The sequence below is a fragment of the Euprymna scolopes genome, chromosome 21 (assembly GCF_053919585.1).
Source record: "Euprymna scolopes isolate OS-2025 chromosome 21, ASM5391958v1, whole genome shotgun sequence".
NCBI lineage: Eukaryota > Metazoa > Mollusca > Cephalopoda > Sepiida > Sepiolidae > Euprymna > Euprymna scolopes.
In genome coordinates, this window is record NC_136502.1 from 119,040,200 (window position 1) to 119,053,288 (window position 13,089).

Here is a 13,089-nt window from a genome sequence, read left to right on the forward strand (position 1 = left end):
TAGGAAAAGAACGGGGGGAAAAACTTACGCCAAATCAGGAGTGATATTATTTTTAAATAAGGGTAGACATCGAAAGGAGAGTATGACTTTCAAAAATATCGGCGAGAAAAGCGACCCCCCTGTAGAAAAGTTCCCAGTTGAAGGCGAAGATATTAATGTTTTTAGCCAATGTATCGGTTTTGTCGTCTTAAAGGTCAAAGTTTAAAACGATAATGATCTTGGTAAAATCCGTCGCCTCTGCCGAAAGTTTTAGGGAGACATGCAAACATACATACATACATACATACATACATACATAAATGCATACATTTATATATCGGTAACTAAACATTTTCGACCCAAGCCGATTAAAAACGATGTCCTATCTCTGAATACTATTTATGTCAAATTTCAAATAGTTAGACCAGAATTTGTCTGAATAATTTTGTAGAGACCGCAAAGGTCAATATTTTATAAATGTTCCCCCTATTCTGACCATTTAATATTTATTGTTTTGGACTCAAACTAAGTTATTAAGTTAGATCCATGTCTAAGGAACCTATATCTAAAATTTCAAGTGTTTAGACCCAAAATTGTTGGAGGAGTTTGGTAGCGTTCTCAAAGGTCAAATCATTGAACTTTAACCCCTTAGCCGCCGAATTTCTGGCCAAAAACGGATTACGAGGATTTTCTCAAATCTCAGTACTCTGTATATAAAATTTCGAGCCTGTAAACTTAGAATTGACAGACACACACATAGACACGCACACAGACAAGTTCACTTTTATGTATATTTATATATAGATATATCTGAGTGTATATATATATATATATATCTTGTATATAGCTGTATATATAGCTGTATATTTAGCTGTATATATATGTATATGTGTATATATGTGTGTATGTATATATACATATATATATACATATATATATATATTGTTATCATTGAATGTATGTTATTTCAGAAAACTATATTGGCCACAGCTAACGCGTATTTGTATTTCTTTACTTCTACAAAAACGAAGCTATGGTGTTTCCAAGTCTTGAATGTATCCGAATTAAAAACAGTAAACGGCAATGTTTAGGAATTAAGGAAATGTCCAATACTGTTAAAACTTAAAATAAAAATATACAAAAATACGATCAATGTTTGAACAGATACTTTACTCATGTTTACTATTTGCGATTTTAAGTTGTATTTAGGATTATAAAAAGTATAAGGTCAACATCAGCCAAAATTATATCTCTATTAAATATGACAAAAAGTAAAAGTTTGATTTCTATCGAGCTACATTTTCTCTCTCATATTTAATGTTCCACACGGATATGCAATCATTACAACGCGACAAATTTCGACATCAGCCCAAATAATTTGAATGTTTTTACTATAAAAAAGATCGACGTCAACCCAGTAAAGTTTTCTTCTTTTTTTATCAGGTAGAAGATGTATAAAAGTCGATATGAGCTAAAGTAAGTATTATTTTAATTGTAATTCATTGAGATAAGTATTATTTATTATTTTTATTGCAGACTATTATCCTCTTCTGGTAGCGCAGTTGATAGATACGTTAAATCTCTACAGTTCCAGGTGAGAATTGTCTGAAGATAGCGGTTTCAATCCTACCAAAGCAGGCCCGAGCCTTACTTGGCCAAAACGTGGTGAGACGACAACAACTATGGAAGGCAGTAATTTCTGTGAATGCAGTCAGGAGATTCTGTTGCGATTATCTCCTGACGAAGACCAGAGGAATATTTGGCCGAAACGTCGCGAAACAACTAATAAAAGATGAGTATAATAGTCCGCAATAACTAAAAAAAATTGCTAAAGTAAGGTTATTATTTTTTTTTACTATTCCAAAGAAAACGTGTTCAACATCAGTTTAGCAAAGTTATCTGCCGTTAAATCATTAAAGAAAGTATACAGTATCTCCCCAAAACATGTTTAAAAAGACTGTTTCTTTCCTGTTAGATTTGTTTAAATTGATAAACTATAATACAAACTACGTTCAAAGTGTAATGCCTCTTATTTTTATTCTGCTTGAATAGTTTAAATGGAATTGTAAATTTTCGTTGTAATGATGTTTTAACTCCTGTATTTATAACTGATACAGATGTTGAGATGCGAGGCTCTAATAAAACAGCCCTGTTATGAATCCGTGTCAAAAGCAGATATCCATTCACCGGCACTTGTTAAACATTTACAGAATCGTTGCTGTTGATCCTATCGCAGTTAAAAGATGAATCTGATGATTTTTGTGTAGCGACTATTATGTTTATGAACAAAAAACGCGCTCTGTTTACGAGACAGTCATCTAAAAAAGAATGGGGGCGTCTATGTAAAAAAATATCGGTAGTTTTAATGGTATGATTCCCTCCTTCGTAGATCTACAAGGTTTTAATTTTTGATTAAAAAATAGGATGTCTACTTTTTTTTGGAAAAAGCACTTGTGCCTAATCTATAAAGAACGGTGCTTATATTCTGCAGCCAGTATTTGTGAACATACAATTCACTATTTTGACCATGAAAAACGTATTTTCGACAGTTATACAACGCTTATTAGAAGTGATTTCCGTTCGAGCTTTAATAACATGTAGCATTATTAGGTTTAATCATAAAAAAGTATTTACTCGCTTGATCATTTGATCTTTTATCAACTTAGATAATTTTGTTCTTTGCCTTTTCACTGGGACAAATGTGTTGTATCTGTTCTAATGCTGGCCTTCACCATTTTCTGTCCTCAATCATTAGAAAAGAAATTCTTTCTTTACTAAGGCAATTTTATTTTTGCTCCCATCCATCTATTCGAAAGCACACCACATAAGAGAAAAATCAAGAAACACAAATATTAAGAAAATTTAATTAACCAGTGTTGCAGAAGTACGCTATATTGCATTCATACGGTCTGGCTGCAGCGTATCGAAGATATTTTAATTCGGAAAAAGACAATAGTCGGCTCGGACAAGTCTTTTATACCTCAGAATTAAAAAAAAGTCGAACTATAAAAAGCGGAAATATTAAATATAAAAAGTAAATACATTTTGGATAAACAACGAGTCCTTCTGAATAATGCCGCTGCATTTGTTCTTTATATCTTACTTTAGCTGTCTTAGCAGTTCATAGTAGTTGGCACTGTTCACAGTTCTTCCCTCGTTAAGGAAATGAATGGTGATTGAGCTTTGCATACAAAAGAATAAATAAATAAATAAATAAATTAACCATTAACATAATCTTCTTTCGGCACAATAACCTTTTCATTGGCAGGCCGACAGGCTTCCACCCCAAAAACTGCTGTTTAGACTGAGGCTCATAGTGTCTAACCCATTGTGCCATCACATGTTCCTACTTTCTACAGAAACCCATCAACATCATTCTCATACCAAGAGTCGACACTGCTAAGACAGCTAGAACTTCCGGCGTATTTACTCTGAAGTAGCCATTTTTGGCACCCACCGGAAGCTGACTGTCATGTAGCCAAGGTCATTATAGACAATATAGTGTACTGTCTAAGACAAAAACCTCCAAATCCTTGCAATGTTTTTTCTTCTGAGAGACTGAATGAAGACCTTGACTGACATGATCACCTCAGGAGACATAACTTCTCTATATCTCCGATTTTTCTGCATTCTCAACACTGCTTTAAATAATTGTGTCATTTGTAGACATTTTTATTCATTGAATAACCACCGTGTATATCTAAAATTATATGAATGCAATTTTGTCTGTGTGCGTGTGAGTTCGTTACTTATAGTCTCCGAAACGTCTGACAAGATTTTCTTTAAAATGTACGAAATTTTAGTGTCTGGGAGTTAAGTTATTTTTTTAGAATACCTGCGATAATTACCGATAATTTAAACCGATACTTTCATTTATCGATCGTGTTAAGCTAGTATTTCCATGTCATCGCTTAGCGAAAATGAGAGAACAACGGGCTGTAAAAATTCTACTGTAGATCAGTTGATTTTCTTCTTCTTTTCCTTTTTTTTTGCATAACGTGGTCTGTAGGTTCAAACTCCGGTAAAAAAATTTCTTAATCTTTTTTTTTTCATTAACTGCAAAAGATATTTTAAGTCTTGAAAATTTACTACATTTTTTTGCAGGATGTGGTCGGTAGGTTTAAAATACCGCAGTAAATTTCTTAATGTTTTTTTTTTGCTAACTGGTAAGAAGTTTATATGAAATAATTTCATAAAATAAACAGTAGGTTCTCTAGAGTACAATGTAGAAAAACATATATTTTGGACTAAGTTACTCCATGGAGGTATGTGAAGCTTCCTCCCGGACGTTACCATGGATTTCTATGACAATAAAAGTGTAAGAGTGTGAAATATTCGTCGATTATCATTCAATCACAGGAAACATCAGAATTATCTGTATCATCAACCGCAGACTAACATATTCTCACTCCGGCATAAGAATACTGGAACAACAAAGAAAGACATGCAGAATTTAATTCTCGTTCCAAACTCTCCTCTCCCATATATATATATATATATATATATATATATATATATATATATATATATATATATATATATATATAACTCCATGATTAACCAAGCTCTAGTCTATCACCTTACAGATGCTAAACTTCTGAACGGCCAACAATATGGATTTCGGCAACCCCATTCCACAGCAGACATCCTAACTGTAATATCTGAACGTATATATCATTCACTGGATAAAGCAAGAGAGGGTTGAGCGGTAGCTTTATATATATATATATATATATATATATATATATATATATATATATATATATATATATAAGGCTTTTAACAGGGTATGGCATGAAAGTCTTCTCAAGAAAATTGGATCATACGGTATCATTGGGAAAATACTTAACATAATAAAATCCTTCTTATATGAGAGAAAAATCCAGGTTGTCCTCGACCGTCATACATCTAAACAATATGATATAAATGGGGCAGAGCCTCGAGGGGCTATCATTAAACCTCTATTATTCTTAATATTCAAAAATAACCTCCTTGACAAAATTGTCTGTAAACACCCGTCTAGCAGAAAACACTATCACTAGTTTCCCCCACTCTTTATCTTTGCCTAAACCTAAGTGTAGATTCCATGACCAAAGCTTCTTTCTTAGAACTGCACGCCTATTGAATTGTCTTCCGTTTTTCTGCTTTCGAGCTGACTACAATATGGTTGTCTTCAAGTCTAACGTAAACAAGTTTTGATGAGCAGTTCCATATAAGTTTACAAATTTATCGAATCTCCATTACTAACGGTTACTATATTGTCCAATTTCTACTGTACACTCTTTAACCCTTACCATCGAGTGACCTCTTGGCCTTGATGAGTGGTGATGCCTATTTAAAAAACAGAAGCTGGGTATATATGGCTGATGGCACCACGCTCTATAACAGACAGGATAGGAAAACAAATGAACACATATCTAAAGAAATAATTATAGGAAATCTTATCTACCACCAATGGCAATGGCCAAAGACTCTTTATTTGAAAGTATATCTTTTAAACTCATCGGCCGAACGTTCACAGGAAGCATGAGTTGGAACAATTACATTGAGAGGATTGCCAGAAACGCTGCGAAGAATGTAGGTTCTCTCTACTGTGCTAGAAAGCTACTAATGACCGAAAGTATCCTGTACCTCTATAAGACCACCATTCGCCCATGTATGGAGTATTGCTGTCACATTTGGGCTGGTGCATCTGCTACTAGTCTTTCGCTCCTAGACAAGGTTCAAGAGAGAGTCGCCAAGCTTATAGGTCCTGAACTGTCATCTAAGCTTCAGCCTCTGTTCCATCCCTGTGCCTGTTCTACATGTACTTTAATGGTGAATGATCTGATGAACTGCAAGCACTTATACCCCTCGACGTAAGTACCCACGACAACCCCGACAAGCAGCTATATCCCACCCCTTCACAGTAGAGATCCCTAGATATAAGAGAGCCTTTTACTCCAGTGGTTTCTTCCCCCAAACCGCTAGACTTGGAATTCTCTTCCGGGTCCCTGCTTCCCCAACTGTACTGAAATGCAGAAGTTTAAGTGTAACGTGAATCGACATCTTTCTGTCTACATAATATCTTTGTAGCTTATGTCTCTGATAGTAGACCCCTCTATATCAAAGTGGTAATGTGCCTTGTTTGGGGTGAAAATATATTTTTAAAAAACTTACTATCACCTAACACAGTTTAATGTATACTTTTTTTTCACTCTTACATTTCCATTTTCGCTCTTCTCACTTTTATTTAATCAACACCTGAAGATGGTTTAAGGACGAGTCGGAAGCGCGAGTGACAGTAACACTGATGGGCCTTTAATTAATATGTTTTATTTTGATATTAAAGGAGTGTACGGAAAATCGAAAAAAAAAATAAGAATCATAACGCAAATAATTTCCATGGCATTTTCTAATGTTTGCTAGAATGAAAAAAAATGCTGCCTAAATATACCAATTTCAAATTACACACCTACACCCCACCCATATATATATATATATATATATATATATATATATATATATATATATTTATATATATATATAGTTAGTTAGTAAGTTATAAAATATATATGTCGATTAAGCTACACTGAATATTCCGCGTTTCATCCACTCTAGGACTTTTCAGGCTTATGCGCGAATTTTGTGGTTGTCTGTCGTTTTTATATACGCACCTTCTATTGAGATTTTAGTTAGCCAATCAGCTTTCTAGTATCCACCGCTCCCTTCCTATCAGCAAATGAACATGCACTTATCGGACAAAGGCCTATTTGACCTCTGGTTGACCTGTTCCTTTGTGTGTGCTCTATTTAGCCTAGATATCTAGTTTCTTTACCTGTTTTAAATCTAGGTTAGTTTTTTTTTAGTTTATATATATATATGTATATATATATATATATACATATATATATACACACATAGATGTGTGATCGTTTATGTTTATTCATGTTTATTTAATTTATTTATTTGTTTATTTTCTATTATTTTTGTTAGTTTTAAAACTATTCTGTATCGTTATCCTAAAGTAAATTTTATCTTGTGAACACAGTTCTTCGCTATTTCTCTTCTACACTTAAATAGATGTTGGGGGTCTTTAAAGTACAGGATAGCACATTTTTCATGAAGGCATAATCTACATAGGTCTTCTAGGTCTCTACACGTTGTAGCTGGTCTTATTATTTTCCATTTGATTACCGGCGAATGTCCGCTTTACTTGAGTTCCCAGTATTTATTGGTTAGCGTTGTTTTCTATAGGGTGTTCTTTAATTGTTGAATGTACTTTTGTGATCATAATATTGAGTTTTGAAATCTAAGGAACTCATATCTACGTAGTGTTATTTGTTATTCGGGTTTTCTTTCGCAAATATTGTGGCCTGGTAAACTACGCTTTTGGTTAGACATTTATTTTGAAGTGGGCAACGTGTGTGGTGTCTACAGTTGCATTTATCTTGTTCGTTATTAGTATTTTTTTATTTCTAGTAAGGTTTTGTTGTTGTCCGGAGTTGGTTTATTATTATTATTATTATTATTATTATTATTATTATTATTATTATTATTATTATTATTATTATTATTATTATTATGTCTGCTAGTGTTAGTTTTATTTTTTCAGTGTGTCTACTTTTTTATAGTTTATTTTGTTGTTGTTTGCATTGTTTTTATTTAATATTTTGTTATGCGCTTTAATTATCATCGGTAAATTTTCGCAGCAGCTGTAGGATAACTTTCAGGTATTTTTATTGAATAAGGTGCGTTTATAAAAACGGCAGACAACCACAGAATTTGCGCATAAGCCGGAAGAGTCCTAGAGTGGATGAAACGCGGAATATTCACTGTAGCTTAATCGCCATATATATTTAACTTACTAACTAGCTCTACCTACGTATTGAGCACTTTTGAAGTAAATAAAGTGTACGCACAAATCTCTACTTTCGTATATTAATTTTACGTGAGTAAATTAAGTATATGTATATGTTTATATATATATATATATATATATATATATATATATATATATTCGGAGGGGTTTAATTCATGCGCCCAAATAGGACAAAACTCGAGTACTGGATTTACAATTTGTTGGCTTGCATGGCTTTTGCGAGCTGCGGCATTGTTTTACGTGGAAAATAATTATATCATCTCTCAAATTCTAAAATATATAGTCATAGATGTGAGCTAATATATTAAAATACTTTATTAAATGAACATGTTTATTTAATCTGAATGCTGTACTGAAGACGCCATTTTTCTTGCATGCCACACAGCTTATTTTTACAACACAATAGACAAGAAATGGAAAATGTGTTGGTTTTTGGTTAATTTCGCATCAGCACTTCGAGAATGCGGATTAATAAGCGTCAGTCGAATTGTGAGTCATCGATTAGGATTTAACTTAGGTACTTGTTAACATTAGACGAGAAAACGATCATGTTGCATGTAGATCGGAGGAAGCAAACCCGTAATGTTTTGTTCTACCGACAGACATTTCTAGGGAAGGAACTTTGCTCATGGAATTTACATGTAAATGTATCATTCTTTGAATGTAAATACCTATTGGGTTATAAATCTTGCCCATTTTTATTGCTTCATTTGATTTAACGTAGTATTTCTCTCTTTGATGTTTGAGAAATTAATTATTTAAGAATATAAATAAAAACGTGGCAAAATTTATCATCGTTGTCTATCAATTGTGGTAAAAGTAACATGTGAGTGGTTTATATCAACATCTATACACAATCATTAATTTCGTAAGTCTTCAGTAATGAATAAAAATTATGTACATCTGTTCATTTTCTATGTTCTATTTCATTTTTTAAAATTGTTTTTGTCTGACAAATCTTGGGGAAACATATGTAATGTAACATCGATAATTAATCTCATGTTATAAACAAACGTTTTGTATTAATCTGTGTTTTCATTTGCAAGAATATTGCCGTATTTTCTCACCAAACTGTCGTCGTTTGAAAATGCGTAACTGTGATTTATTTGACACTTCAAGTGGAAAGTAGTATCTTTGCGAGTAGATTCCCTAGTGTACCACTTCTCAAATAAGAATTATGGATTTGTACACATAAGTTTTGGACTTTTACCCTACATCTATGACTATCTCTCTCATAGATCACTTCATTTTTTGTGGCGACCATATTGATTTAGCAATTTCTACCCGGTAATCAATTTGCTATTGGTTTGCAGCCTGCAATATGGATTTTAATGTTAAGGTTCGCAGTTTGAGCCTTTGCAGAATTGTTTGTCGAAACAGCCTAGACCATTACTGTGTATTTTTTAAGGTCTTGACTTTCATTTTAACCTCATGCAGGATGTCTTTTAGGACATACTGATCTTTCGCAGTGGTAATGTTTAGATCTAGGTTTGCAATATAAACTTGTGTAGGATGGTTTGCAGGCAAAGCCTGCACCTTTGCTTTGTGGTTTCCAAGAGTGTTGTTCGGAGTAGGATTTTTTGAAGAATGATTTCTGAGAACACCCTTGCCCTTTGCAATGTGTTTTCTGGGTTTGGCTTAGCATTTTAAGCCTTTGCAAGATGGCTTGTGGGGACATACGAGAATTAGCAATGTGGGTACGTAGACTGTGCCTTTATATAGTGGTTTTCGGGACCGGTCCGAACTATTCCAGTCTTATTTTGGAGGGCTGTGTTCGTAGTCTTCGCTGCTAAGGTGGTTTTATTTGAGTGGACAGTTTTGGCAGACTGTCTTTCGATGTCCATCGATGAATAATATAGTTTAAGAAAAAAGAAATAAAATAAAATTTGAGATTTTAGCAGTCATTCTGATTCGATTAGAGTAAGACAGTAATATATCACCAAGCGAAAGTTATTCTTTTTTTAAGTTACCAGAATAATTTTACAAGTACTCCTGCGTTTTAAAATAATCTTCTGTTCAGTTTATTTATTGGTCGCCATTAATTGTTCTTTTATATTTTATCATACACTTATAAAAGTAAAATCAGTAATGTTAATGAAATAAACATAGATATAAAAACATTTGTATAAATAAACATTCCATTAAATACAAATATAAGCATTGATTTCTTGTGAGAAAGATTTCACTATTCGTAAAATTTAATTACAGTTTTAATTTTTCACAACGACATGACCTTAAAATTAAAAACATAAAGTTAATTATTTGCGCGATGACAAATGACATTAATCTGTTGTTAAAACTGGTAATTAAATAAATATTACTGTATACACATATGTGTGCAGCATAAACGTTTTTATCGGCGCACATATAAAACGAAAAACGCATACATTAGTAGAAATTAAATAAAATAATCTGAATGTCTATTAAAGCCAGAATTCTTACAGATGTTCAAAGAGGTAAGTTAAGTCAACGATTAAATCAAACTGGTTCGTATTTATCAAATCAGAAATTCGAATGCACCTTCATACAATTTATAAGTTTTAGGTACGTAATGAAACTAAGTAGATTATCAGAAATGCAAATATTAATTATTCAAAGCACATGATATGAACCAAAATATTTATTTGTATTTTTTCAAGGGCAATCTCAATTATTTTTACAATAAATGATCCGTTAAACTAAAAGAAATACCACCTTGTTTGAAATTAGAACTCGGAACTTTGATATGATTTCCAAGCCGTGGTATGTCAGTTCTACAACGAAAAAAAAAGCCATTATTAGTTGTATATATAACATACTTCTAAGCGAACTGTGGGAGAAATATTTCGATTAGATCGAAACGATTATAAAAGTATAATGCCAAATATGGTTCCCTAATGCTATAATCTATTGATGAATTTTTATCTTTAAGACATGGTGGGAAAGGTAATAAATTTATTTGGAATGTTCTTATTTTACCGAACTTTTGTTGATTTAAACAAATTCTCATGCAAACTGGGAAATGTGTTTTTATTTCATGAGAGTATATATATATATATATATATATATATATATATATATATATATATATACATCTCTCTCTCTCTCTCTCTCTCTCTCTCTCTCTATATATATATATATATATATATATATATATATATGTTTTATTTTTTATTACCGTTTTATCTGTTTGGTTACATATGTTTCGGATGTTGGACCGTGTTTACGGTCTAACAGCCTCGTCAGACTTTACAGAAAAGTTTTTTCTGTAAGGTCTGACGAAGCTGTTCGATCGGAAACACGGTCCAACATCCGAAACATATGTAATCAAACAGATAAAACAGCCTCGTCAGACTTTGCAGAAAAGTTTTTCTGGAAGGTCTGACGAAGCTGTTAGATCGTAAACACGGTCCAACATCCGAAACATATGTAACCAAACAGATAAAATGGTAATAAAAAAATAAAACACAGATTTGCTCTGAAATAGTATTTAGCACTCTCTTCACGTTTTTACTAATTACCAGTTTTACCAAATATATATATATATATATATATATATATATATATATATATATATATATAGACGTTTCTCAGTCTGCATGAGAATTTGTTTAAATCAGCAAAAATTCGGTAAAATAAGAAAATGCATTACCCACACAGCATCAGCCGTTTAGCGCAATAGTGAGAAGCCTGGGCTGTCATTTGGGCTGTCGGATTGAGGCACTTGCCTGTCTAGTCGCACTGATGTGCTGTGAAACAGCGAAATGGTACTGTATTTTTATGACTATATATACTTAATTGATTTTGGACATATTGTACAGAAATATAAAATATCTGTACAATTGCGATGGAGTGGGTATGAAAACAATTAAGATATATCTCCGAGCAAGTCTATGGTTTCATTAAATTTTGTGACCGACTTAGTTCGTTTCAACGTAAATAGCTCAACAATAAAAACACAGTTGTTGAAGTGCAGATATACTTATTACCATAATATTTTCGACAATTTATCTTTTAGAATATATATATATATATATATATATATATATATATATATATATATATATATAAGACCTTATAGATAGATATATAAATACCCGTTCACGTAAATCTTTCATGATATAACTAGAACCCAGAATTAGATAGAATCGAGGAATTGCATCGACAACGGACAACGCATCGATTTTTTAAATTCTTGTATTTTTATCCAGTTCTACATTCTACGATGTCACAAGTAACGCGTCTATACAACTAAGATAGTTACTGCTGGTATGCAATTGCTCGATTCTATCTAATTCTGGGTTCTAGCTTTATCGTGAAAAGTGTATGTGAACGAGAATTTATATATCTATCTATAATCTCCTCTTAATGTCGTATATGTGTAGAAAAAGCTGTTCATCCTTCGTAGGGACGTGATGACCTTCAACAAATAGGTTGTTTCGAAATCGTGTCTGGGGAGTCGGCTAATTTCAGTTAATGTTCGTAGATGTGATATCTACCGCCTCCATACAAGCAGTAAATATCTTAGGATAAAAATATAAGAATTTAAAAATCGAAGCATAGTCAATGGATTGCGCCGTGGCCCATATGGTAAGGTCGTCAGTATTGCACACTTCATGAGTGCGACGACCTGGGTTAGCGCCTATGTCGGAGCACGCCACTGATGATATGCATTACATCGAATCCCGTTTTCGATGCAACGTTGTCCATTGTCGATGCAATTGTTCGATACTATCGAAATCTGGGTTCTAGCTTTATCGTGAACAGTGTATGTGAACGGGTATTTCTCTCTCTCTCTCTCTCTCTATATATATATATATATATATATATATATATATAATGTACATTTATTCGTAATCGATTATCTAAATAATCACTAGACCGATTGCGTCGACATTTTGGAATAGTATTCTCATTGTGCGCATGGTGTTTTTATACATCTCTTTTTGAAATTATAACATTATACTTATTTTTTATTTAATAAAACAGTCATTTTCTCTGTAGCGATGTGGCCTATTTTTTATTTGGGGAAAAAATAACCGCTCACCGGTTATTCACCAGTCACGTGACATCACTAAAATAAACTATCGGTCTAGCTTAATGCAAACAGAATATGTATACAATATGGGTAAATTCTTTAGAAATGAGATTAGGAATTTATATTCAAACCTAAATATTATTTTTACTTAAAAATAACAGCAATAGACTAAGTTCTAAAAAGTTGCATTGTGAAACCACCACACCCATCTATATCTATTTACGGAATATTA

General features: G+C 32.7%; 1 long non-coding RNA gene across 6 annotated transcripts in view; it reads left to right on the forward strand.

Moving 5' to 3' along the window:
• LOC145242687 (uncharacterized) overlaps positions 1–13,089 on the forward strand; it is a 234,318-nt gene that overhangs the window by 196,482 nt on the left and 24,747 nt on the right. For 4 of the 6 annotated variants that reach the window (XR_013862809.1, XR_013862807.1, XR_013862810.1 and 1 more), the window contains exon 2: positions 1,516–1,812. This is a non-coding gene — a long non-coding RNA (uncharacterized LOC145242687). Of the gene's footprint in view, positions 1–1,515; positions 1,813–10,158; positions 10,297–13,089 lie in introns of those variants that run through there. The other 2 variants (XR_013862805.1, XR_013862806.1) reach the window with 2 other exon arrangements.